The sequence below is a fragment of the Engystomops pustulosus genome, chromosome 3 (assembly GCF_040894005.1).
Source record: "Engystomops pustulosus chromosome 3, aEngPut4.maternal, whole genome shotgun sequence".
NCBI classification, from domain to species: domain Eukaryota; kingdom Metazoa; phylum Chordata; class Amphibia; order Anura; family Leptodactylidae; genus Engystomops; species Engystomops pustulosus.
This window is the reverse complement of record NC_092413.1, coordinates 166,120,826-166,148,741: the sequence shown is the minus strand read 5'-3', so window position 1 is coordinate 166,148,741 and position 27,916 is coordinate 166,120,826. Positions and strand designations below refer to the sequence as shown.

The following is a 27,916-nucleotide window of genomic DNA, read 5'->3' as shown; positions in this document are numbered from 1 at the left end:
TGACCAACTACAGATGTTAGGAGAAAGTATGCTGGACAAAAGGGTTTTTTTTTGCAAATAAGAAATGTCATGGATTGTTCTACATACTCCACTCTCAGAAAACTTGTTAAGCCTCTATGGTAAGTCTTTAGAGACCTTAACTCCTTAACAACACGTGTCATGGTGGGTAAAGGATGTATGTAAGGGCCCAATATAGAAGGTGTTAACCATGGTGCTTACAGCCAATATGATGGCTGACCATATTGTTTCAGATTGTTGACCTCATGGCGTCTTACGGGTGAGTCTTTCTTACTCTCTCAGGTCTAACATGTAGTGATCTGATTTACAGTGAGAATGACTTGCTTTACAGTACATTGGGGCTTATTTACTAAGGGTCCAGCGGCAACATTTCCATCAGGTTTTCCAACTTTTAGAGGATCGCATGCAGGGACAGGGATTTAGAAGGGCATTGTGTCGCACGCGATCGGATTTTGGCACATTAGCGGCGGCTTTCATGTGACAAAAATCGGGGGGCGGCCCGTCGGATGATTCCATCCGTCGGATTTGGACAAACCGCAGGATTTAACTTTAAAATAGTGTTGCACGCCAAGCACTTACATGCATCGGGAAGAAGATGGTGAACTCTGGCGGACCTGAGCGGGGAGGGGACACAGGATGCAGGATATCGCACGATCTTTGTGCGATCTTTGTCATTGGATCACGCATGGATCGGGTAAGTAAATGTGCCCCATTGTATTAGTACCCATGCCTAGTTCTTGTGGCATTTATAGAAGAATTTATAGTGAACTAATCCCACAATATGTAGAGGTTAAGAAACTTCGCTCCAGATATTGTTCGGACTGAACATCTCCTATTATGACTGAGCATATTATTGTCCTGTACAAACTACTGAACAATAACAGGGGTCTGTCATTTTGAGACTGATCCTTTACAATGAGCAATACCAATTTCATTCATGTATACAAGTTAATTTTAAAAATAATTATACCGGATATGAAACTTTAAGTTAAATTTCAATGGAAAAAAGTTTTTATTTTTATTTTTGAACATTAATTCAGCTAAAACAAGTATTTCTGATGAGATGTGAATTTTCACTATCTTTGCAATACATCAGAATGCTTTTGACAGAGGAACTGTAATTTCCAATTTATTTACAGACAAAATGTGGTACTGTTGGTCACCATGCAATTTACTATTTAATTTTCCTGAAATGGCTTTCACAGTGACCTTTGGATGGTTAGTGTCTCTAAGTACAAGAGGATTTGCTATACCTCACTGCCTATTCTTCCCTGTGTTGTTTAGAATGTGTAAAATGTTATAAAGATTTATATTGTATAATTTTATGTCTGATGCTAAACTTTGGACAGAAACATATGCGTACCATCTCTTGGAGAGCAACCTTTGGTCACTATTCAAACTATAATATAAGTTGTTAAAGAAAATTCAAAAAATAAAGGTTGTTGGTAGTAATGTGTAAGATAAAAAGCCATGACTGGGTATTGACCAGCTTTGTTTGAATATAGGTGTAAATTTCCAACCCCACAAAAAACCTTTATTCAACCTTTGCACCCCTCAACTGAAGTTTTGGGTTGCTCACATAGTGATGGATAATGAATGGGCACACATGAAACAAAAATAGATTTTTCTGAAGGGTCACTACAAGTTACATGCTGCATCTTTTGTTATAACTGGGTCGAGCTGTTCTTTTGTCATTCCTTTCAAGAAATAAGAGTATTTAAAAAAGTGGGAGTTACCAGTTGGAGCACAACAAAGGCAGGTGGTGTATAAGACACAAATAAAAGAAATAACAATGGAAGAACGCAGCTTCAGGTTATCAGAAAAGATGCTCCAGAATTTTAATTACATAGGGAATATAGTATGATTTACAGTTCAATGAAATTGATTAGCGTTTTTTTTGAAAACCAAGAGAATAATCACCCTTAAACATTGGGGCAGATTTACTTACCCGGTCCATTCGCGATCCAGCGACCCGTTCTCTGCGCTGGATTCGGGTCCGGACGGGATTTATTAAGGCAGTTCCTCCGACGTCCACCAGGTGGCGCTGAAGTTCCCTGGAATGCACTGGAATACACCGAGCCGGGCTGAGTGAAGGTAAGTACAATTTTCGCGACACATTTTTTTTTTAAATGCGGCGGTTTTTCCGAATCCGTCGGGTTATCGTTCGGCCACGCCCCACGATTTCCATCGCGTGCATGCCGGCGCCGATGCGCCACAATCTGATCGCGTGCGCCAAAATCCCAGGGCAATTCAGGGGAAATCGGAAATATTCGGGTACCACGTCGGGAAAATGGGAATCGGGCCCTTAGTAAATGACCCCCATTATGACCAGTCTTCTGTCAGAGACCGATGGGCTTATATACTCCTCTACAGTGTAGGGACTCACAGCATCATAGTTATCAATAATGTAAGAAATCACAGCCATTCCGTGGGACTGCTTTCTAGTATCTGAAAGAAGCTAGTTGATGTTTTTGTAATGTGTGGGGGATAGCATATATATATATATATATATATATATATATATATATATACAAACCCCGTTAGTCGTAGCAGTAAACAACAACAAGCATGCTTGATAATGTCTTCATAGAGTAAGACGAAACGTTGCATCCTCATCCATGGTGGAATAAAAAGTTTCTTCACTTTACCCATACGGAGTGCTGCTTCACTTGTTGTTTACTGCTATATATATATATATATATATATATATATATATATATATTAATAGCTCTACATCACTTTTCTAATATAATTAAGCCTCCAGGTTCAGAAATGCATTTAGCCTAACCTAGCCTAAGTCACACATTCCTGTCAAAATATGGCTGCAGATAGAGGATCATGTAATCTCTAACTGTCCATTTCCAATCTAGCTTCCAGGACCTTATAATCAGCTTATTGGTCATTGAAAATTAGGATAACATGACCCTCTATATCTGGCTATTATGGACAGTAATAACAGCTGATGAGGTAGAAGACATTTCTGAACCAAAGGGTTCCTCATTTCATTTCAGGAAACCAATGCAGAATTTTTATTATGGATGAACAGACGTGAACCAAAAAATTTGTGTTTTTAACAAACTTTGCTGAACTTTGCTGAAGTTTGAGTCCTTTCTGAAGTCATTGGAAGTTTAGAATTGGGTCAATGTTTGGCTCAAATTCATTCCACCATTATCACAAATATTAACTCTTTAAATGTCGCTTGCAAGTCAGCCGTGGCATTTAATTGGCTTAACCCCACATGTGTGTGTTTTGGGGAGGATCCTCTTCCCGATTGGAGCAACAATCCTCCCCATATTGGCAACAAGAGTAATTTAATTTCCCCTGTCGATTTTGCTCGTAACGAACGTGGCCAAAACCTTTAACCATTATGAAAGTACAAGAAATTATTTACTGCCAGCATCATATAGTAAGTAATCATGATGCTATGTGTCCAGGTCAAGTGAAGCTGGCCTAACAGTCCTAATCACTTTCTGTATGTTGTCAAATAGTCATAGTGACTAGGTGTGATACCTGCCCAAAATGAAAGCTCTAATAATCTCTTTTCTTCCATTTTTTATGATAATTTACTAATGTACACCATGTACTGGTTTCAGTTTAGCTAAATGATTTTCTTCTTTTCCTAAAAAGTTATACAAATTGTTTTTATAGAAAATTGCTATTGATTGCTTTAACCTTTAAATGACAAAGAGCTTTATGAAGTGTCGTCACTTGTTCTTCAGGGCAAATAATTACATCTTTATTACTGTAGTTAACCTCAGGGGTATTATAATGCAAACAGCATAACATTAATAAAGCAATTCTATTGACAAAAATGTTATCTCGGATGATATGTAAATCATGACAAATAGTATTATACTACCAAAGTTTCATTTTATAACATCACATTTTGAGAAACACCATTCTTTTTTAGAGAAATGCTAATAAAAGTTGAACTTCCTTTAGGTGAAATGCGATCGATAAATTAAACTAAATCTTACTTTATCTGTTCTTGAAGGTCACTAACCATTAATCTTTTAATGAATGTTGGATGTACCTAAAAAAAAATCAGTTGTTGATAAAAGGTTTTGTATTCCTCTGTTAATGCTATATTTTTATGTTTGCTTTATATTTTTTAGCATACTTGAAGCATGAACAAACTTTTGTCAAAATTTTATGAATGAATAGTGCAGATGATAATATTAAACTGGTCACATATGTTCCTGTATCCTTCTTTTTCCTCTGCCTTTCTTCCTTATTTAAGCAGTTTGTATAAATCAGCTTTTTGTCCTGTAGCCACATGCAGCTAAGAGATAAAGCAGTGATAGCGAACCTTTTGGAGACAGAGTGCCCAAACTACAACCAAAACCCACTTTTATGTTGCAAAGTGCCAACATGAAATTTTAAGCAGTAACTTATTGATCCCTGCTGTATCACAAGTTTTAGACATATTGATGTTCTGAGTTCACCAATACAATAGAAAGATGATGGAGGATTGTAGCTTCCCTCAGGGTTCCCTGAAGAGGATGAATCAGGGGACCCAGGGCAGAAGCTCAAATGGCAATCCACCTCTATCCACACCTTCCCACTCTTCCTGTAGTCCTGGGAGCCAAGGATGTGGCTTTAAAATAGCGCTGAGCATGGTGCGTTCTGGGCTGTCTTGGACCGTAGGAGGAAGCCTTGAGTCATATCTGGAAAACTCTGTGTTGGTGTGAAGGCCTGGGTGCCCACAGAAAGGGCTCTGAGTGCCACCTCTGGCACCCGTGCCATAGGTTCGCCACCACTGAGATAAAGGAACCTGTAAAAGTGTCTGTGATGAACCCACACTCTCAAGTCCAATCACCGGGTATAGTTACACCTGGGAGTCCTCACAATTTAGCCCATTAGCTCTGCCCACTTGGGAGTCCTCACAATTTAGTCCATAAGCTCTACCCACTTACACAAAATGGCATGTTTGCACTATATGGGGCAGTGTGGTGACTTAGTGGATACCACTATAGCCTTGCAGCGTGGGGTCCTGGTTTCAAGTCCCATCCTGGCAAACATCTGCAAAGACTTTGCACATTCTCTCAGTGTTTACGTGGGTTTTCTCCAAGTCCTCCGAGCACCACAACTCACAGAACAACAGATTATGATGTTGCCAGTAATAAAAAAAAGTGTCTTTTTGATAAAGGTTACAAGAGTAACTCCCTGATGGTAAAGACTAGGAGCATCTGCTATGGTGTTTGGCAGGATGTGTTTCCAAGAACATAGAACAAAAATTGTAATTCTATCATTTTTTGCAGATGGTGAAAAGTAGCTTATAAAAATTGATAAGAATAAAGATCGGACAATCCCAGAATATAGCAAAAAGTTTGGAGTTGTTTAACATTTCGAAACAAGTCTAACATTGTTGTTTTTTTATTCTGGGGTCAACCAATCCTTATTCTTATCAAAAGCTTTGGTTCACCGTCTGCAAAAAATGAAATAATTACAAATTTTGTTCCAAGTTTATCTGCATTTCTGCTTTTCATAATATGGTCTCTTAGGAATATTTTCTAATAGTATAAGCAGTTTTGTATTTATTGTTATAGGTATTTTTGTAACAAATACAGTAATTTTGAGCAATTACAAAGTAATAGCCTAGCTTAGGGGAAGGCAGCATTATATATTGGAAAGTTTGATTCTTTTCACATAATGCTAGATATTAAAAAGAAGGAGACTGCTTTTCAGCTAATTGTGTAGTGCATACTGAAACCATTGCAGTATTACAGCTTACATTTCTCTATGAATATACCTGTTTTGCTGTGAAGATACAAAGGGGTTTATGTATCATTATTTCTACCCTTCAAATTGTCTCATTATTGTGACTTTTGTCGTATTTGCGGCTTGTTTGCAACTTTTCACTTGTCGTTTTTTAAATATGCCTTGGTCTCCACCTTGTGCAGTGCCTTATGTATCATTGTTTCCCAGATGTTCTGTGCAACTTTTTACTTATGTATCATTTTTTTTGCTTATTTTTGCGGCTTTTTAGTCGCAAATCTGCACCTGGTCCAGGGCAGGTGCAAAGGAAGAATTTTTTTCATGGACCCTATTTTAACATGTAAATTTTTATTATTTTACATGCTTTAAATGTCTAAAATTTTGCAAAGTAGCCTGTTTTTTCTAAGGGTGAGGTCACACGTAGCATTTTAATTGTGCTTTAATTGCGTTTTGAAACCTATTACAACAGTTGAGGAGAGGCGATTTGCCTAATTACACTACTGTTAACATTTGCGTTAACAAAATGCAATATAAACGCGACATTAACGCATGTGTTAACATCGCATTTTCTGTGCGTTTTTTTTAAATGCAAATGTTAACAGTAATATAAATAGGCAAATCACCTCTGCTCAGCTGTTGTAATAGGTTTCAAAATGCAATTAAATCGCAATTAAAATGTTATGTGTGACCGCACCCTTAACACCACATGTGACAGCAGACTCATATGTCGTCATATCCCTGGGGCATGACTATTGTGCTTTAAAATGCAGGACACAGCCTCAAATCCAAAATTAACAGTAGTGCCCACTCCTGCATATAATCTCACGTGGCTTGTGTCTATATGGATTTGAGACATTTGCAACAAAAAGTCTCAAAAAGAAGACAAAATTTGTGCCTGCCAGGTAAGAAAAACTGAACGTGTATCAGAAGAAAAAGCCATGATCATACATATGGCGCAAAAAAGAACTGCCAAATGTCTCTAAAATTCACCACAGAGAGACATAACTATGATACATGTGCCCCAAAGTATAGCTAACTATGCATTTAATGTAGAGGCTCCTTCAATAATACACTTGTGGTATATTTTTTCTCTATGGTGAATGACAAATGCAATTGTTTGTATATTTAATACAATGTCATACCTTGGAGTTTACAATCTGAGGACTGTGTTGCAGAACATACTATTAAATGATATAAAGATGGCCTATAGGAGGTCTTCCCACAATGAACGGTAAATGTTGTTGGCAGAGCTGTCTTGGAAACAATAACATCATGGGGATTGACGATCCTAGAAAAATGGTGGCAGGCACATAAAACCAGAACTTAAATAGCAGTATACATGCGCCATCATCAATTAAATTCTGCCTGAATTTCTAAGAGTTAACTTCCACAGGTGTTAACAGTGTAGGGATGGGGAGGGTTGTGGGGGGTCGGGAGGTGTGTTGGAGTGTGAGCTTAGCCCAAAAACTTCTGGCTGAAGTCCAGGTACATAGTGGGTTTGAGTTCGCTCATCACTATTGGTGGTGTCTAGTTTGATATTTAAGAAATCATAGATGTGTGAATATCACATAACATAACATAGGTTCCTATGTGACTAGATATCTAGAGATGAGCGAACACTAAAATGCTCGGGTACTCGTTATTCGAGACGAACTTTTCCCGATGCTCGAGTGCTCGTCTCGAATAACGAACCCCATTGAAGTCAATGGGAGACTCGAGCATTTTTCAAGGGGACCAAGGCTCTGCACAGGGAAGCTTGGCCAAACACCTGGGAACCTCAGAAAAGGATGGAAACACCACGGAAATGGACAGGAAACAGCAGGGGCAGCATGCATGGATGCCTCTGAGGCTGCATAATCGCACCATTATGCCAAAATTATGGGCAACAGCATGGCCATGACAGAGTGACAGAATGAAGCTAGATAGCATCTAAAACATCCAATAATTGACCCTGACACTATAGGGGACGGCATGCAGAGGCAGCGGCAGCAGGCTAGAGAGTGTCATGGCGACATACCCTAAATGGACTCAGGCTTCAAACCAATGGGTGGCAGAGAGGAACCAAAGGAGGTGAGCAAGAAGCGCTCAAATAATATCGGTACATGATAAAAGTTTGCCAGTATATTTTGTGGATTACACAGCAGGGTGGCGACAAAGTTAACATGGAAGCCATGAAAACAACCCAAAATTCTGCCTGACACAGCTCGTTTGATAAGGGGACCATGTATGGAGGCAGTGAACTAGTAGTAGATTAAAGGTGCTGCAGTTAAAACTATGTTAGTTGGATCTTGGCATGGAGCTGGCGCTCCGCTGCCAGGCGAGCTTTCGCCAATCCAAGCCCCTGTCTATAGGCTACTCCCCAAACAGCACTTCTAAGAACCTTTTGTATAAGATCAAGTGTAGTAGCGTTCTTATAAGTTTAGGATATGGCGGGTGAGGGGAATGTAAACAGATGCGCAAGAAGCGCTGAAATAATATCCCTAAATGGTAAAAGTTTGCAAGTATATTTTGGGGATTACACAGCAGGGTGGCGACAAAGTTAACAACTTTGATGTGGAATGCCCTGTAATAGCTCTTGGGCGGTGTGCCTTTTATCGCCTAGGCTCAGCAGTTTCAGCACCGCCTGCTGTCGCTTAGCGACGGCACTGCTGCTGTGCCTAGAGCTACCGACTGATGGCGCCATGCCCACGGATGGTAATTCGGAGGAGGTGGAGGAGGGGTGGGAGGAGGTATAGTAGGCCTTTGAGACCTGGACCGAGGTAGGCCCCGCAATTCTCTGCGTCGGCAGTATATGACCAGCCCCAGGGTCAGACTCGGTCCCAGCCTGCACCAAGTTAAGTGTAGTAGCGTTCTTATAAGTTTGGGATATGGCGGGTGAGGGGAATGTAAACAGATGCGCAAGAAGCGCATGATGCGCATGGAGCTGGCGTTCCGCTGCCAGGCGAGCTTTCGCCAATCCAAGCCCCTGTCTCTAGGCTACTCCCCAAACAGCACTTCTAAGAACCTTTTGTATAAGATCAAGTGTAGTAGCGTTCTTATAAGTTTAGGATATGCCGGGTGAGGGGAATGTAAACAGATGCGCAAGAAGCGCTGAAATAATATCCCTAAATGGTAAAAGTTTGCCAGTATATTTTGTGGATAACACAGCAGGGTGGCGACAAAGTTAACAACTTTGATGTGGAATCCATGAAAACAACCCAAATTTCTGCCTGACACACCTCGTTTGATAAAGGGACGATGTATGGAGGCAGCTATATGGACGACTTTTGGAGGTAGCAATGGAGACAACGTGTGGAGGCTGCTATGGAGACAATTTAATTTGGATAGTGCCTGTATGTGGCAGTCCCAAACATTTTTCAAACCAGAGGAGCAGGTAGGTGGCCCTCCAGTAAAATGGGATAGATTGAGTGCCTGTATGTGGCAGTCCCAAAAATGTTTCAAACCAGAGGAGCAGGTAGGTGGCCCTCCAGTAAAATGGAATAGATTGAGTGCCTGTATGTGGCAGTCCCAAAAATTGTTCAAACCAGAGGAGCAGGTAGGTGGCCCTGCAGTAAAATGGAATAGATTGAGTGCCTGTATGTGGCAGTCCCAAAAATTGTTCAAACCAGAGGAGCAGGTAGGTGGCCCTGCAGTAAAATGGAATAGATTGAGTGCCTGTATGTGGCAGTCCCAAAAATGTTTCAAACCAGAGGAGCAGGTAGGTGGCCCTGCAGTAAAATGGAATAGATTGAGTGCCTGTATGTGGCAGTCCCAAAAATTGTTCAAACCAGAGGAGCAGGTAGGTGGCCCTGCAGTAAAATGGAATAGATTGAGTGCCTGTATGTGGCAGTCCCAAAAATGTTTCAAACCAGAGGAGCAGGTAGGTGGCCCTCCAGTAAAATGGAATAGATTGAGTGCCTGTATGTGGCAGTCCCAAAAATTGTTCAAACCAGAGGAGCAGGTAGGTGGCCCTGCAGTAAAATGGAATAGATTGAGTGCCTGTATGTGGCAGTCCCAAAAATTTTTTAAAACAGAGGACCGGGTAGGTGGCCCTCCAGAAAAATGGAATAGATTGAGTGCCTGTATGTGGCACTCACAAAAATTGTTTCAAACAGAGGACCGGGTAGGTGGCCCTCCAGAAAAATTAAATGCATGAAGTACTATAGCAAGAGCCAGTGGGCCCTGTCAAAAAATAGCCATTTTCCTCTGCTTTACTGTACAAAGAGGAGGAGAAGGAGGAAAATGAGGAGGAGGAGGAGGAGTGGATCAATTATTCAGGTTGAGCTTCCTTCACCTGGTGGAGATTGGAAATTCTGAGAAATCCAGCCTTTATTCATTTTAATAAGCGTCAGCCTGTCAGCGCTGTCAGTCGACAGGCGTGTACGCTTATCGGTGATGATGCCACCAGCTGCACTGAAAACCCGCTCGGACAAGACGCTAGCGGCAGGGCAGGCAAGAACCTCCAAGGCGTACAGCGCCAGTTCGTGCCACATGTCCAGCTTTGAAACCCAGTAGTTGTAGGGAGCTGTGTGATCATTTAGGACGATGGTATGGTCAGCTACGTACTCCCTCACCATCTTTCTGTAAAGATCAGCCCTACTCTGCCGAGACTGGGGACAGGTGACAGTGTCTTGCTGGGGTGACATAAAGCTGGCAAAAGCCTTGTAAAGCGTACCCTTGCCAGTGCTGGACAAGCTGCCTGCTCGCCTACTCTCCCTCGCTACTTGTCCCGCAGAACTACGCACTCTGCCGCTAGCGCTGTCAGAAGGGAAATACTGTTTCAGCTTGTGCACCAGGGCCTGCTGGTATTCATGCATTCTCACACTCCTTTCCTCTCCAGGGATGAGAGTGGGAAGATTTTGCTTGTACCGTGGGTCCAGGAGAGTGAACACCCAGTAATCGGTGCTGGAATAAATTCTTTGAACGCGAGGGTCACGGGATAGGCAGCCTAGCATGAAATCTGCCATATGCGCCAGAGTACCAACGCGTAAGAATTCACTCCCCTCACTGGCCTGACTGTCCATTTCCTCCTCCTCCAACTCCTCCAACTCCTCTTCTTCTGCCCATACACGCTGAACAGTGAAGGACTCAACAATGGTCCCCTCTTGTGTCTCGCCAACATTCTCCTCCTCTTCCTCCTCATCCTCCTCCACCTCCACCTCCTCCGATATGCGCTGAGAAACAGACCTCAGGGTGCTTTGGCTATCAACAAGGGAATATTCTTCCCCCGTCTCTTGTGACGAGCGCAAAGCTTCCGACTTCATGCTGACCAGAGAGTTTTTCAACAGGCCAAGCAGCGGGATGGTGAGGCTGATGATGGCGGCATCGCCACTGACCATCTGTGTTGACTCCTCAAAGTTACTCAGCACCTGACAGATATCAGACATCCACGTCCACTCCTCATTGTAGACTTGAGGAAGCTGACTGACTTGACTACCAGTTCTGGTGGAAGTTGACATCTGGCAGTCTACAATCGCTCTGCGCTGCTGGTAAACTCTGGATAACATGGTCAGTGTTGAATTCCACCTCGTGGGCACGTCGCACAACAGTCGGTGAGCGGGCAGTTGGAGGCGGCGCTGCGCTGCCCTGAGAGTGGCAGCATCTGGGCTGGACTTCCTGAAATGCGCACAGATGCGGCGCACCTTCGTGAGCAAATCAGACAGATTGGGGTATGTCTTGAGGAAACGCTGCACTATCAGATTTAACACATGGGCCAGGCATGGCACATGTGTCAGTCTGCCGAGTTGCAGAGCCGCCACCAGGTTACGGCCGTTGTCACACACAACCATTCCCGGCTTGAGGTTCAGCGGTGCCAGCCACAGATCAGTCTGCGCCGTGATGCCCTGTAATAGCTCTTGGGCGGTGTGCCTTTTGTCGCCTAGGCTCAGCAGTTTGAGCACCGCCTGCTGTCGCTTAGCGACGGCACTGCTGCTGTGCCTAGAGCTACCGACTGATGGCGCCGTGCCCACGGATGGTAGTTCGGAGGAGGAGGTGGAGGAGGGGTGGGAGGAGGAGGAGGCATAGTAGGCCTGAAACACCTGGACCGAGGTAGGCCCCGCAATCCTCGGCGTCGGCAGTATATGAGCAGCCCCAGGGTCAGACTCGGTCCCAGCCTCCACCAAGTTAACCCAATGTGCCGTCAGCGATATATAGTGGCCCTGCCCGGCAGCACTCGTCCACGTGTCCGTGGTCAGGTGGACCTTGTCAGAAACGGCGTTGGTCAGGGCACGGATGATGTTGTCTGACACGTGCTGGTGCAGGGCTGGGACGGCACATCGGGAAAAGTAGTGGCGGCTGGGGACCGAATACCGAGGGGCGGCCGCCGCCATGAGGTTGCGAAAGGCCTCGGTCTCTACTAGCCTATAGGGCAGCATCTCCAGGCTAAGCAATCTGGAGATGTGCACATTAAGGGCTTGGGCGTGCGGGTGGGTTGCACTATATTTGCGTTTCCGCTCCAGCGTCTGGGGTATGGAGAGCTGAACGCTGGTGGATGCTGTGGAGGATCGTGGAGGCGACGATGGGGTTTTTGTGCCAGGGTCCTGGGCAGGGGGCTGACTAGCAGCTGACACAGGGGAAGGAGCAGTGGTGTGCACGGCCGGAGGTGAACGGGCTTGTTGCCACTGAGTGGGGTGCTTAGCATTCATATGCCTGCGCATACTGGTGGTAGTTAAGCTAGTAGTGGTGGAACCCCTGCTGAGCCTGGTTTGGCAAATGTTGCACACCACAGTCCGTCGGTCATCCGGTGTTTCCTTAAAGAACCTCCACACTTCTGAAGATCTAGCCCTCGCCGCAAGAGCCCTCACCACGGGAGCTTCACTAGTTGACAGTGGCGCTGATGCACCAGCTCTGGCCCTGCCTCTCCGTCTGGCCCCACCACTGCCTCTTCCAACCTGTTCAGGTCGAGGACTCTCCTCCGTCTCAGAAGCACTGTGTTCACCCGGCCTCTCAACCCAGCTTGGGTCTGTCACCTCATCATCCTCCGATCCCTCAGTCTGCTCCCCCCTCGGACTTCCTGCCCTGACAACAACTTCCCCACTGTCTGACAACCGTGTCTCCTCATCGTCGGACACCTCTTTACACACTTCCACTACGTCAAGAAGGTCATCATCACCCACAGACTGTGACTGGTGGAAAACCTGGGCATCGGAAAATTGCTCAGCAGCAACCGGACAAGTGGTTTGTGACTGTGGGAAGGGTCCAGAAAACAGTTCCTCAGAGTATGCCGGTTCAAATGCCAAATTTTCCTGGGAGGGGGCAGACTGGGGGGGAGGAGGCTGAGGTGCAGGAGCTGGAGGAGTGGGGATTTCGGTGACATGGGTGGACTGCGTGGAAGACTGACTGGTGGTGGACAAATTGCTCGAAGCATTGTCAGCAATCCACGACATCACCTGTTCGCACTGTTCTGGCCTCAACAGTGCTCTACCACGAGTCCCAGTAACTTCAGACATGAACCTAGGGAGTGTAGCTCTGCGGCGTTCCCCTGCTCCATCATCAGCAGGTGGTGTCTCAACCCACCCAGGACCACGGCCTCTGACCCCTGCAGTAGTTGGACGCCCACGTCCCCGCCCTCGTCCTCTACCCCTAGCCCTCGGGTTAAACATTTTTAAAATGAGAGTTATAACTTTTTTTTTTTTTTTACTTCTTTTTGTTTTTTTTGGTGTTTTTTTGTGTTTTTTTTTTTTTTTGTGTTTTTTGTTTTTTTTTGAGTTTTTAAAACCAAACAATCCTATCCTATTGCTATGGCTATTTTCTAGCCAAGTATCAAAGGAAGCACACTACTATGCCAGATGAGATGACACTGAGTTATTGCCTAATAGAAATCCAACCCCTACTGAATTTTGCCACTTCGGCCTTTGCTATGGATATGTGCGCCACTAAGCGCAGAACACAGCGGTCGCAAGTCTCACTACAAATTGCTCAGAATTGGCAAGTACATGCACTGCAGAAACTACAGCCACCAGCAGATCAACCAGAAATCAAATATATAGAACGCTACTGTAGGCTTCAAGAAGCTGTTTGTATTCTCCTCTGGCTATTTTCTAGCCAAGTATCAAAGGAAGCACACTACTATGCCAGATGAGATGACACTGAGTTATTGCCTAATAGAAATCCAACCCCTACTGAATTTTGCCACTTCGGCCTTTGCTATGGATATGTGCGCCACTAAGCGCAGAACACAGCGGTCGCAAGTCTCACTACAAATTGCTCAGAATTGGCAAGTACATGCACTGCAGAAACTACAGCCACCAGCAGATCAACCAGAAATCAAATATATAGAACGCTACTGTAGGCTTCAAGAAGCTGTTTGTATTCTCCTATGGCTATTTTCTAGCCAAGTATCAAAGGAAGCACACTACTATGCCAGATGAGATGACACTGAGTTATTGCCTAATAGAAATCCAACCCCTACTGAATTTTGCCACTTCGGCCTTTGCTATGGATATGTGCGCCACTAAGAGCAGAACACAGCGGTCGCAAGTCTCACTACAAATTGCTCAGAATTGGCAAGTACATGCACTGCAGAAACTACAGCCACCAGCAGATCAACCAGAAATCAAATATATAGAACGCTACTGTAGGCTTCAAGAAGCTGTTTGTATTCTCCTATGGCTATTTTCTAGCCAAGTATCAAAGGAAGCACACTACTATGCCAGATGAGATGACACTGAGTTATTGCCTAATAGAAATCCAACCCCTACTGAATTTTGCCACTTCGGCCTTTGCTATGGATATGTGCGCCACTAAGCGCAGAACACAGCGGTCGCAAGTCTCACTACAAATTGCTCAGAATTGGCAAGTACATGCACTGCAGAAACTACAGCCACCAGCAGATCAACCAGAAATCAAATATATAGAACGCTACTGTAGGCTTCAAGAAGCTGTTTGTATTCTCCTCTGGCTATTTTCTAGCCAAGTATCAAAGGAAGCACACTACTATGCCAGATGAGATGACACTGAGTTATTGCCTAATAGAAATCCAACCCCTACTGAATTTTGCCACTTCGGCCTTTGCTATGGATATGTGCGCCACTAAGCGCAGAACACAGCGGTCGCAAGTCTCACTACAAATTGCTCAGAATTGGCAAGTACATGCACTGCAGAAACTACAGCCACCAGCAGATCAACCAGAAATCAAATATATAGAACGCTACTGTAGGCTTCAAGAAGCTGTTTGTATTCTCCTATGGCTATTTTCTAGCCAAGTATCAAAGGAAGCACACTACTATGCCAGATGAGATGACACTGAGTTATTGCCTAATAGAAATCCAACCCCTACTGAATTTTGCCACTTCGGCCTTTGCTATGGATATGTGCGCCACTAAGCGCAGAACACAGCGGTCGCAAGTCTCACTACAAATTGCTCAGAATTGGCAAGTACATGCACTGCAGAAACTACAGCCACCAGCAGATCAACCAGAAATCAAATATATAGAACGCTACTGTAGGCTTCAAGAAGCTGTTTGTATTCTCCTATGGCTATTTTCTAGCCAAGTATCAAAGGAAGCACACTACTATGCCAGATGAGATGACACTGAGTTATTGCCTAATAGAAATCCAACCCCTACTGAATTTTCCCACTTCGGTCTTTGCTATGGATATGTGTGCCACTAAGAGCTAAACACAACGGTAGCAAGTCCCCCTGCTAATTCCTCACAAAATGGTAAAAGATGCAAATTAAAATAAAAAAAGTAGAACGTTATTGTAGCCCTAAGAAGGGCTGTTGGGTTCTTTGAGAATCACTCCTGCCTAACAGTAAGCTAATAGAACACCCTAACGCTTTCCCTGAGCAGCAGCAGCTCTCTCCCTAGCGGCATCCAGAGACAGAATGATCCGAGCAGCGCGGCCAGCGGCTAGTCTATCCCAGGGTCACCTGATCTGGCCAGCCAACCACTGCTATCGACGTGTAAGGGTACCACGTCATGCTGGGTGGAGTGCAGAGTCTCCTGGCTTGTGATTGGCTCTGTTTCTGGCCGCCAAAAAGCAAAACGGCGGGAGCTGCCATTTTCTCGAGCGGGCAAAGTATTCGTCCGAGTAACGAGCAGTTTCGAGTACCCTAATGCTCGACCGAGCATCAAGCTCGGACGAGCATGTTCGCTCATCTCTATAGATATCCTTATGATTTTTCTCAATTTGATATAGATGACTAAAACTAGTATAAACTACTGGTAGTTTATAGAACCATAATCGCCTAGTGGCAAAATTGGAACATAGCAATTCTGCGCTACATTAGGGAGACTTTAAAGACTTTTTTGTGCGTAATGCCAAACATCTAGGTTTAAAACATTTATTAAATTTGGATGTACTGTATGTGTATATCCAAGGTAAAACATAGGACCAATGCCACACAAAAATACCAGATATAGGAAAAAAACATTGTAACATGAAAAATCATATCGTAATACAGAAGCACTGACATATTCTGATATAATCTTATAATGAACACTACCTGCACAATCATTAGAATATAGAAAAAAAGCTAATAAACATGAAAGTTACTAAGTTCAATTGGTGTTCGCAGGATTTTGTTTATTTCAGGTTCCAAAGAAAAATTAGCACTTAAAATTAATATGTTTCTCATAATAAAATATTTTCCATAAATATATTTTTCTAATTTTCTATTGTTTACAATAACACTTTATTCTCTATTCCCTGACATTTTGCGACAGGACCGGATAGAAGCTAAACAGAAAATGTAAGGTTTTACATGGATATCAGGAAACCATAAAATACCCCAAACTTCCATGTTTATTTTTGTTAGTTGTTGCAGAATTATTTAACATATAAGTTCTATACAAATAAATAGAAATAAATGGCAATTTATCCATTTTTGGAGTGTGTGTAGGGGGACACTTGCTCATAACTGCTACATTACTCTTCAATAGTCATTTCTTTTTTGTTAATGATTTCCATATACTTTTCCTGATAATTATTATGGTTTCCTTTCTCCTAAAATGTTAATCATTCAATTTTGCTGAATTCCACATGGCAAGGGAGACAGACAGAAGACCACCGAGGTGTCAGCACAAATAGAAGTTTAAAGAAAATCTACCACTTCTAAAAAGTAAAAAATATCCATAAATACTCTTCGACTCTCCTCTTCATCTTCATCCCGGTGGTAGTCATCGCTAAGCTTAACAGGACAAGACCCCTTTAAAAAAAGACTTATAAAAACAAGCCAGAGCACGGGGTCCAGCACTCTAAACTGCTGGAATTTATTTAAAATTATTCATGCCTCCTGCATGACATCATTATACTGGGAGAGGGAAGTGTGAGATGCGGGGATAATTCGCAGCCTGGAGCACCGGCATTGCATCCCCCGCTCCAGGCTGCTTTTTTAAAGCTTTTTTTTAGGTGTTCCTGACGTGTCAAAATTCTCAAAGACCACCACCTAGATCAAGATGGAGAGGAGAGTTGTAGGTATTTGTAGGTGTTTTTTACTTTTTAGAAGTGGTAGAGTTCCTTTAATGGAGAAGGTAGTGGTAAGAGTGAGCAGGAACCTAGTCACAGAACCAAGATTTGGCTTTCACACAAGAGACAATTGGAAACAGATTGTAGAAAGAAAGCAAATCCAGCTTGTGAAGGTCTTGTGTGATGCTATTCTTTATAAGCGCTTAGGTGACATCCAGGTATACAGCAATAAATGAAGTCTATACATTTCGAGTGGTTCACTTGCTCTTAATCGTGACTTGTGACTTAATCAAGACAATTGGAAACAGAACCTGTAGACATAAAAGCATATGGAAAATAAATACACAGGCTAAAAAATGACCAGAAACAGTGTTACTCCTCATATACAAGCACTGGACTACTGATTTCTGCAAAGTTTGTTGAAAGGTGAGGTACACTTTAATGACTCCTTGTCAAACGCACTGCATTCAGTACATATTAAGCAACTCAATTTTAGTGTTGTATAATGTGATAAATGAAGGCAGGATTTTGAACTGTGCCCTATTCGTAGCTTGAACTTCATAGTTTTCCTGCTAATCTTGTCTGACTAAGTTGTGTAAAAATGCAGTATTGATCGAGCAAAGTATCATCACCTTTCTCAGAGCAGATTGCTTGTGGATTCTGCTGTGAGTGAATGCTGATTGGGAAAAACATGTTTACCCTGCTAATAGCAGCAAATGGTAGCAGTAAGAGTCTGGCTAGAAATGTTAAACAGACTGCATTTAACTCATTTACTTTTAATATAGGTTAAGAGGCTGTGCATAAAGATATGTCCCTGGATCTAAAACGAAATGTATATGTTGTATGTAAGTTCATAAGTAAATCAACTAAATGCGTTTAATGGGAATGTAAGTGCAAAATAAAACTTAGAGATAAATTATTGTATTGCATCCAGCAAAACGAACTGATAGAGCTGTAGTTTCTCAGTATAGAATATGTACCAAAATATTTACTAGTAAAATCAGTTACTTACTTTAAAGTTTTTTTCCCATGTTGTAAACCACCTTCTTTCTACTTATCATAGGGATTTGCTTCTTAGAAATCTATTTGATGGGGGTTATTTATCATTAGGCGGCACCTTGGGACAGTTCAATGGGGGCTATTTATCATCAGTTTTCTTGGGTTTTTGATGTAGAAAAGTTTCAAAGTGGTCGCATTGAGGTTTTTTGAGACTTTTGATTGCTAAAACATCTCACTGGACAATTTCTACCTCTTCATTAATCTGGTTAAAACATAGAACTACTGCACGTGCAACACTGTGCAATGCCAGATTCATGAGTTAAGACTTTTACAAAAAGTCTCATAAAACATCTCATAGTTACTCTATTCCCATGCTGGTCAATGTGCTGGGACATTTTATGCATTTTTAGGTTGTTTTTGGGACTTTTTGAGAAAACATTTATTAACCCCTTACTGACATGTGACATGCATAGAGAGGGCCCGCGGGCTGAGCCCTCTCTATAGCCGGTAAGACTTTGCTGCATATTGCAGCAAAGGCTTAACGGTAACACCCGCGATCGGTGCCGGCCATCTTTCCGAGGATCGTCGCTCCCCGTGACAATGCTATCAGCACATTGTAATGTATGAGGAGTAAAATCCCCATATACTGTCATACTGTAGTATGGCAGTATATGATAGAATCGTACAGACACCCTAGGGTTAAAGTACCCTAGGGAGTCTGAAAAATAGTAAAAATTAAAAAAAAGTAAAAAAAAGAAAATTATAATAAAAAAACCTAAACATTCAAATCACCCACCCTTTCCCTAGAACTGATATTAATATAAATAAACAGTAAAAATCATAAACACATTAGGTATTGCTGCGTCCAAAAATGCCTGATCTATCAAAATATGATAACGGTTTTTCAATGTGTCTGACCCCGTAACAGAGAATCGCGCCCAAAGTCGAAAATGCCACTTTTTTGCCATTTAAAAAAACTGGAATATTTGAGGGCAAATATGATATAGTGATATCAGTGAAATATGGCTCGACAATAGCTATGACTGGGCTGTTAATATAGATGGTTATAGTCTTTTTAGAAATTATCAAATAAATTAAAAAAAGGGACTGTTATGTTTATATGTGAAATATTTCTCAAGCCCGTCCTGCACGATGACATTGCTAATGAAAATGAAAATGTGGAGTCCCTATGGGTGGAGATAAGGGGATGAAAAAGTCAAATGGATGCAGCCTCAAAGCATGGTGAAAAACTCATAATTGGGGACTTCATTTACCCCAATATAGACTGGGGAGCATAAACCTGCAGGTTCTTCAAACGTAGCAGGTTTTTGTCAACAACAAGAGACAATTACCTGTCGCAACTAGTCCTGGAGCCAACAAGAGGGGGGGCACTGCTGGACCTTATCCTAACCAACAGACCTGACAGGGAATCAAAATAAGAGGTTGAGGAGAAACTGGGTAAACAATTCTCAAAAACAAAAGCACTCTCAAAGAATGGGACATTTTCACAAATATTCTAATTAATATTAGAAACCCATGTGAGATACACATACCATATGGGAAAAAAGCATAAGAGAAACAAGAAAAAGCCAGTGGGGCACATTTACTTATCGGGTCCTGCGGAGTTCATGAAAGTGCACTGTCCGACGATCTTGCACTGTGCTGTGATTCACTAAGATTGTGTGCCCAATATCCTGCATGTGTCGCTTCCCCACTCAGGTCTGACGGAGTTCACCTTCTTCTTCCTTGTGCATGTAGCTGCATTGTTTTGCGACACAATTTGAAAGTTAAATCCCGCGCTCAGTCCAAATCCGTCGGATTGTCCAAAGGCACGCCCCCCAATTTCTGTTGCATGATAGCCAGCGCAGCCGTGCCACAATCCTTTCGCGCGCTACACAATCCTGTTAAATTCCTGACCCAACAGCGAAACATCGGAAAAACCAACGAAAGTGCGGACGCGGACCCTTAGTAAATGAGCCCAAATGTCTTTAACTAGTATTGTACTAGTACTAGTGAACTAGAAAGATAAGGCGTTTAAGGTGCTAAAGCACAAAGATTAAAGGATTATAGAGTGATAAATAAATTCAGTTAAAAACATATAAAAGTAGCAACAATAGAGACAAAAAGAAATATTGCCAAGGAGAGTAAAAATAATCCCAAATTATTTTTGAAGTATATAAATAATAAATGATAAAAAAACTAAAAATTTTCAGTGTGAGCCATATGAGAAATAAACTGGGAGTCATGGTGGAGGGAGATAAGAAAAGGGCCAATATTTTAAATGTTGCCTTCTCAACTAACTTTACCCAGGAAAATCCTATTGTGGAAGATATGATGAGGAATCATGGAAATTCTCTTTGGAATGTCAACAGTTTAACCCAGGCAGAGGTGTGGCACTGCCTCACAACCATGTAGACAAATCACCGGGCTCAGATGGCATACACTCCTGTGTAATGCATAAAATATGTACCGTGATAGACAGAGCATTATTTTTAATTTATGATGATTCCTTCATAAGTCCCAGGAGAGGAATAGATTCTCATGATAAGGAAATAGAATTGCCCTTTACAAATCACTGGTCAGACCACACATGGAATATTGTGTACAGTTTTGAGCACCAGTGTATAAAAAGGATATAGTAGAACTGGAACAGGCGCACAGGAGAGGAGATCAAGATTATTAGGAGAAAGGGGGGAATAGAATACAATAGCAAATTACAAAATTTGGGGTTACAGGCAGTTCCCGGGTTACATACAAGATAGGGTCTGTAGGTTTGTTCTTAAGTTGAATTTGTATGTAAGTCGGAACTGTATATTTTATCATTGTAATCCCAGCCAGAATTTTTTTGGTCTCTGTGACAATTGGATTTTAAAAATTTTTTGTTGTCATAAGAATCAAGATTAACAATAAAGCTTCATTACAGACACATTTGATAACTGTTATAGCTGTTTATTGTAGCCTAGGACTAAAGTACAATAAATTACCAATATCCAGAGGTCCGTTTGTAACTAGGGGTCGTATGTAAGTTGAGTGTTCTTAAGTAGGGGACCACCTGTATTCAGTTTAGCAAAATTGACTGCTGAGTGGAGACCTCATTACAATGTACAATTACCTGCATGGGTTGTACCAGGACAAGGAGGCATCATCTACACCTAGAGGAGAGACGGTTCTCCCATCACCATAGGCGGGGATTCGTTAGTGTAAGAGCAGTGAGACTATGGAACTCTCTGCCACAGCAGGTTGTTATGGCAGACTCTTTGTTCAAAAGAGGCTTGAATGTCTTTCTGGAGAACAAAAACATCATGGGTAATGGGGAAAAAAACATTTGATTAATTCTTAAAGGTTGAAGTTGATGGACTTGCATCTTTTCCCAGCCTTATATACTATGATACTTTGAATAGTTCTAAATCATAAATCCGCCTTTGTGTGGTGTTGCCCTAGCAATAGCTCTATGTTTACACCAGATTTGTGAAGAGATGGAAATAATCCTGTGAAACTTTTTAGCAGTGAAAAATCTCCAAAAATGTCAATGCCCTTTTCCAGTTGTCAGGCAGTTTGCTTCTATCCCTGCCTACTGCACTGATCATTTACTAAAAATTGTCTACTTACTCTCTACTCTATTTTGAGAGTCATAATTTTAGTTCAGTGGGACATCAGATTACATGCAGAAAGCTCTTCTATTTACCACTGTTTGGAGAGAGGGACATAGAGATATATAGAGACAAGACTGAAGACTGAAGTGATAGGTACTACATACAGTATTTTAGCAAATGGCATAATACACAGAATTCTGCAAAGAATTGTGTCCAGTTGATTGCTGTTCTGAAAGAAAGAGGATGCTCATTTTGACAAATAAGCATGAGTAGCTCTGATATGTTTGATGATAACATCCAGACACTGGTGGCTTTGGGTGAATGCTGACTTTTCCATAGAGCAACACACTTCTACAACTGATAGTGTGATGATCTATAGAGCCATCAAATATGAGAATCGGTAACATGACGGTAATATAATTTAATACCATGGTTTCCCAGGAATGCCTCACCAGATTTAAACAATTTCTTGGCTTCACTGGTCACCAGAATTTTCACGAATCAAACTTTTATGACACTGGGATACCAATTTACGCTACTTACAAGTAAAAATAATCTATAGCCCCAACTGCAATATATATGGGCAAAAGATGCAGCCATGCCTACTTATATCTTGTTTGGTATCCAGGCTAGAAGTGGTCATTTGATTCCAACACTTAGATCTTGGTGCCTCCCTTTTTTGAATAAGCACCATCAGTTCATCAGTTCTACTATCATTTAATTTTTTAGAAAGTGCTTTTTTGTGTGCAGTCCATGAGAAACTAGTTGGAAGATTAAAAAAGACATATCATTAACCTATAGAGGCAGTCCCCGGGTTACGTATAAGATAGGTTCTGTAGGTTTATCCTTAAGTTGAATTTGTTTGTAAACCAGAACTGTATATTTTATGATTGTAACCCCAGCCAAAGTTTTTTTGGTCTCTCTGAGAAATGTATTTTAAAAGTATTGGATTGTCATAAGAACCAGGATTAAAACTAAAGCTTCATTACAGACATGTTTGATAAATGTAACAGCTGGTTTTTGTAGCCTGGTCCATTTGTAACAAGGGGTCGTCTGTAAGTCAGGTGTTCTTAATCAGGGGACCGCCTGTATTGGCTTCTATATATCAAATATGTCTTAATGTAATCTATCATATATACTTGAGTATAAGCCAAGTTTTTCAGCATAATTTTTGTGCTGAAAATTCCCCAATTGACTTATACTTGATTATATATAAAAAAATAAACTGAGTACTCACTATTCCGACACTTCCATCTTCCTCTGTGCGGCCACCAGCACCAGGTCCGCAACAGCTCAGTGCGCAGTGCTTCTTCTTTCTTCATGTGTGCCAGGTACAGGTCCACTACTGTGATGTCAACCGCTGCTGTTGAGGAACTGGCGCTGCCAACAGAGCTGTTGTGGACCAAATGAAGAAAGAAGAGGAGCCGTCTGGGGCATCGGAATGGTGAATACTCAGTTTATAGGGAAGGCTATACAATACAGGGGGCTAGTTGGCTATATACTAAAAGGGGAGCTGGCTATATACTTTTAAGGGCTGGCAGGCTATATAATAAAGGAGTTTGGCAGGCTATATACTAAAAGGGGCTGGCAGACGATATACTAAAGAGGGGGGCTGGCTATATGCTACAGGGGGCTGGCAGGCTATATACTAAAGGGAGGCTGGATATATACTACAAGGGGCTGGCAGGCTATATACTACAGAGGCAGGCAGGCTATATACTACAAGGGGCTGGCAGGCTATGTACTACAGGGAGCTGGCATGCTATATACTGTGGGGCTGGAATGCTATATACTATGGGGCTGGCAGGCTTTATACTACAGGGGGCTGGCTATATACTATATGGGGCTAGCAGGCTATACAGTACAGTATACTTGGGTCAATAGCTCTTTTGGTTGTAAAATTAAGTACCTTGGCTTATACTCAGGTTGGCTTATACTGGAGCATATACGGTATGTTTTTGGTGGAGATTTTTTGTGAAAACTTCAGTGAGATTAGTGCCTGTTACATGACTTACATGCTATAATATTTTCTCTTATTACGTTTTAATGGGACTTTATTTTGAGATCACAGTAAGAAGTCATTGTTTCTGAAAAAGAACTATAGTTCTGTGAGATTTGTCCTTCTCCTCATAACTCTGTGACATTGCAGTTACAAAGTGCAATTTTCTGGATAACAAGTGTCAAAGTACAATTCATCTGCGGCATTGTTGTAAATTCAGTGTATTATTGTACTAATGCACTAATGTATTTGGCAAGAATCTTACTTGTTAAGGGCATAATGTTCCTTTTACTTTTTCTTCCCATTTATGACACTACAAAACCTTGGACATGAATAATTATCATTTACTTCGGATTACCTTTTCCTGCTAACATTGGAATAAACTTTATTCCATATCCTTTGAGAATTTTTTGGTATCACTTAGCAAATTAAGTATTAAGTCTTTATTCTCATAAACTTTGTCAAAAAACAAATTTCTCTACTATTTACATATTTAAGGAAATACAATAGGGGGATTATGATTGGGGTTTTTGTCTAAGTTTGGCATTGTTTTGGTGCAGTTCCACCAAATGAACATAGGAGCGTGCAAACTCACTTTGACATGGACCCTGCTTGCACCAAATTCGTTATTTGGATAGTCCAGTTTTCATAATACAACTGAATTCATAATTTGCGATTTGGCGCAGATTTCCATGTAGGCGCAAGTTTTGGCACAAACTTACACCATTCCCACCCTGGTCCACATTTCGAGTTTTGTTGGGTTTTTTTTTGCAACTTTTCATGTAACTGTTGCAAACAACGCACACAGCAAAGCCCTGCCAGCAAATTTATCACGAGCCAAAGCCAATTTAATGAATCAGACTGCAGTGGAGCCCCAAAGACAGACGTAGAACAATCACAAAGTGCCAGTCTAATGATAAATTCTCTCCAATGTATTTTGCAATACTCATGAGTAAGGAACTGTTTTCTGATATATTGCAGTCTTCAAAATAAAGGCTGGAATGTCAATCTGGGTATGCTGCTGCAAGAATTTTGAGAATAAATGTACATGATTATGAAGGGTAAGGGGAAAAAAGTTGCAGCCTTAATCACTTCTTATATATATATAGCCAGGGAGCTGACTATATATACCACAGGGGGCTGGCTATATACTATAGGGGGCTTGCAGGCTATACAGTACAGAGGGCTGGAAGGCTATACACTAGAGGGAGTTGAAAAGGCTGGCAAGCTATATACTGGGGATGCTGTGACCAATGTATTTACCACCCTCGGCTTATACTTGAGTCAATAGCTTTTTCCAGTTTTTGGTTGTAAAGTTAAGTACCTTGGCTTATACTCATGTTGGCTTATACTGGAGCATATATGGTATGTTTTTGGTGGAGATTTTTTGTGAAAACTTCTGTGAGATTCGTGCCTGTTACATGACTTACATGCTATAATATTTTATCTTGTAATATTTTAATGGGACTTTATTTTGAGATCACAGTAAGCTGCAAAGAAGTCATTGTTTCTGAAAAAGAGCTATAGTTCTGTGAGATTTGTCCTTCTCCTCATTGCAGTTACAAAGTTATATAGTGGGGATTATCCTATGTCACAAAAGTTACCGAAACAGTAATGACCAATAAAGGTAATTTTATTTAAACAAAGTCACTACTAAAAATAAGAAGCTTTCTTCAGCATGGTGCAAAATGAAGGAATAACATGAAGTTGACTTTTCGACAGGTAAAAGGCTTTAACATAAGACAGGTTATTATCACCATACAGTCCTTAGGGTTACAGCAGAGTCCTCCATGATACCTTCTGCCTTTTCAGTATAAGTTGACTAGGGTTAAATAACAAGATCATGACCCTATGAGCTTTCAATTCTTGTTGTATATGTGACGCTTGTGATCCAGGACTCCAAAATCCATGCTAGACAATAATACAATAGCTAATTTTTTATATAGAAAGCAACAACATTCTACTAGTAAGATATAAAATAACATAAAATGACTTTAGCTGTCAAATTTCATTTGGATCAGTCCGTAGGTATGAGGTACATATGCTTAAACTATACATAACACTCTGTACTATTCATACCGATGTGAAAGAACCTCCAGTACTAATCTATTTAGAACTCATCAATGAATTGATGTTTATGAGAAATGTAACATTATTCAGAATTTGCAGCTGAGAAAAATATTTTGTGGATGGAAAATCAACAAGGTTATGGCTGACTAATTTAAACTAGCATGAACGAAATCCAACATGCATTGAATATAGCCTTCTTACTAATGTAAAGGTCAAACTATTCTTTTGGAAGAAATATCAACATAATGCACATTTACACAATAAACATCTACTGCTCTAAAGATTAAAAAAAAACAGTTTGTTCCTAACAGTACTCATATTATTGGAAGTGTGTTTATGTGTTTATTTATGCTGGGTTAAGATGTTGCGGCTGAACTATTGTCATATTACAAAAACATTACTGAGAAAATGTGCAACATGTGTGGTGTTTACAATCTTTTGACCATTTAGGTCACTGATTGGCTCAAGTTATCATGTGAACACATGCACTTTCGGGATTTGGGTGAGACTGAAAGCTGTTCCCTGGAAATGAAGAGGGGGTAAGTACACTTTATATATTGATATTAACTTAATAAAACTTATATATAAGTCGGTGTTCACTTATACCTCAATAAATAGTGCAGCTGCAGAATGTGAAACCATTTAACATGTACTATACTTAGAGTGACAAAACTTCTACCTTCCCTTACAAGTTCATATTTTACATTAACAAATTAACCATATTGTCCCAAATATATCAAAACTGTTGCAACCTGCCTCTGTGCGGTTTGCTCCAAATAATCCAGTAGTGTCGCAGGCTCATAGTAGATCTTGCCTGTTTGCAAGATGGACTTGGAGCATTTAGCTTCATGTTGAGACCCAATTGTGTCAAATACAGTAATAAATAAACTAGGCAGACACACCAACACGCCCCTGTAGGTGCACAGTTTTCAAAAGTGTTGGACAAAACGCAGCCGCAACACAAAGGTGGTGCAGACATCTAATAAATACAAGCTCCAAAGACACTTTTTGTGTTCGACAAAAAAACTGGTGCAGACACAACAATATACCAGGGCCCCACTAAACATCTAAATGTGTTGTCCATATATTATGCATCATAAAATTATGGGAACGGTATTGTAAACGAGCAAAAATGGCCTGTCACAACCCACATGTGTAGAATCTGAGAGGGTTAACATCCTGACAAGTGATCAGCTGTTACCTGTTTTCCTCCTCGGCCTCCAATATTACTTCCATGTTCCCAGACTATCTTGATAGTGTTTGCTATTCTGTAGATCATTTTCTGCTCTGTTGTTCTGATTGTTTACTTGTTGTGACTCTGGACCATTCTCTATTCTCTTGTTTTTGTAATGTGGCACCTCCTTTGTTGTCTTGATGAACTTCTATGTGCAAAAAAATGTTAATAATGTTTAAATTATTTTACTACATGCTTTATTTTTCTGGGTTAAGATCTGGTACTAAAATTGATTTTTTTCATTCAAATCTTTTTTTAAAAAAAAACATGGATACAGGTATGTGGACATCACAGGTGTAAAGTACAGGTGCTTGATAATAAAGCTGCCAGTTGCCCTCATGGAGAGAGTGCTTATCCGTGGAGAAGTCTATCAAAATTTCACTCATTTCCAATCCAACTTCTGCAGATCCTTACAATTTATCCAAGTCCTTCCACCAGCGATCATTCAACTTTTTTTTATTCCAAAATTTACCACCTACTTTACTGTTAACTTTTTTTGTCATCAGAACTCAACAAGTTGTATAGCAGTGCAGACTGCAGCCACATAATTATTGCTCTGCTTTCCTTCTTCATTGCTTTCAGGACAATAAAAGATTTCAAAGTTTCCAAAACAATATCTTATCTTGAAGTAGCTCACATACAGTGTTATGCATTGTAAACATCTGTTTCAAGGTATCTGATTGCTTAATAGGCTACAAATTAGTAAATAGACAGCACTCATCAGGATTAATTCCTGTTCATTTTTACTATGGAAATGATGATGATGATAATAATAATAATAATAATCTTTATTTATATACAGTAGCACCATCAAATTCTATAGCGCTTTACAGATTATGGGGAAGATATACAAATAAAATAAGAAATTACAGAGTACAGTCATATGAAACAATAAGA

General features: G+C 41.1%; 1 long non-coding RNA gene across 1 annotated transcript; it reads left to right on the top strand.

The window, feature by feature from the left end:
• The first annotated feature begins 43 nt into the window (after positions 1-43).
• On the top strand, positions 44-27,557 carry LOC140120609 (uncharacterized). The gene is made up of 3 exons (XR_011853905.1): positions 44-119; positions 26,236-26,324; positions 27,297-27,557. It is a non-coding gene; the product is annotated as an uncharacterized lncRNA (long non-coding RNA).
• Positions 27,558-27,916: the final 359 nt, after the last annotated feature.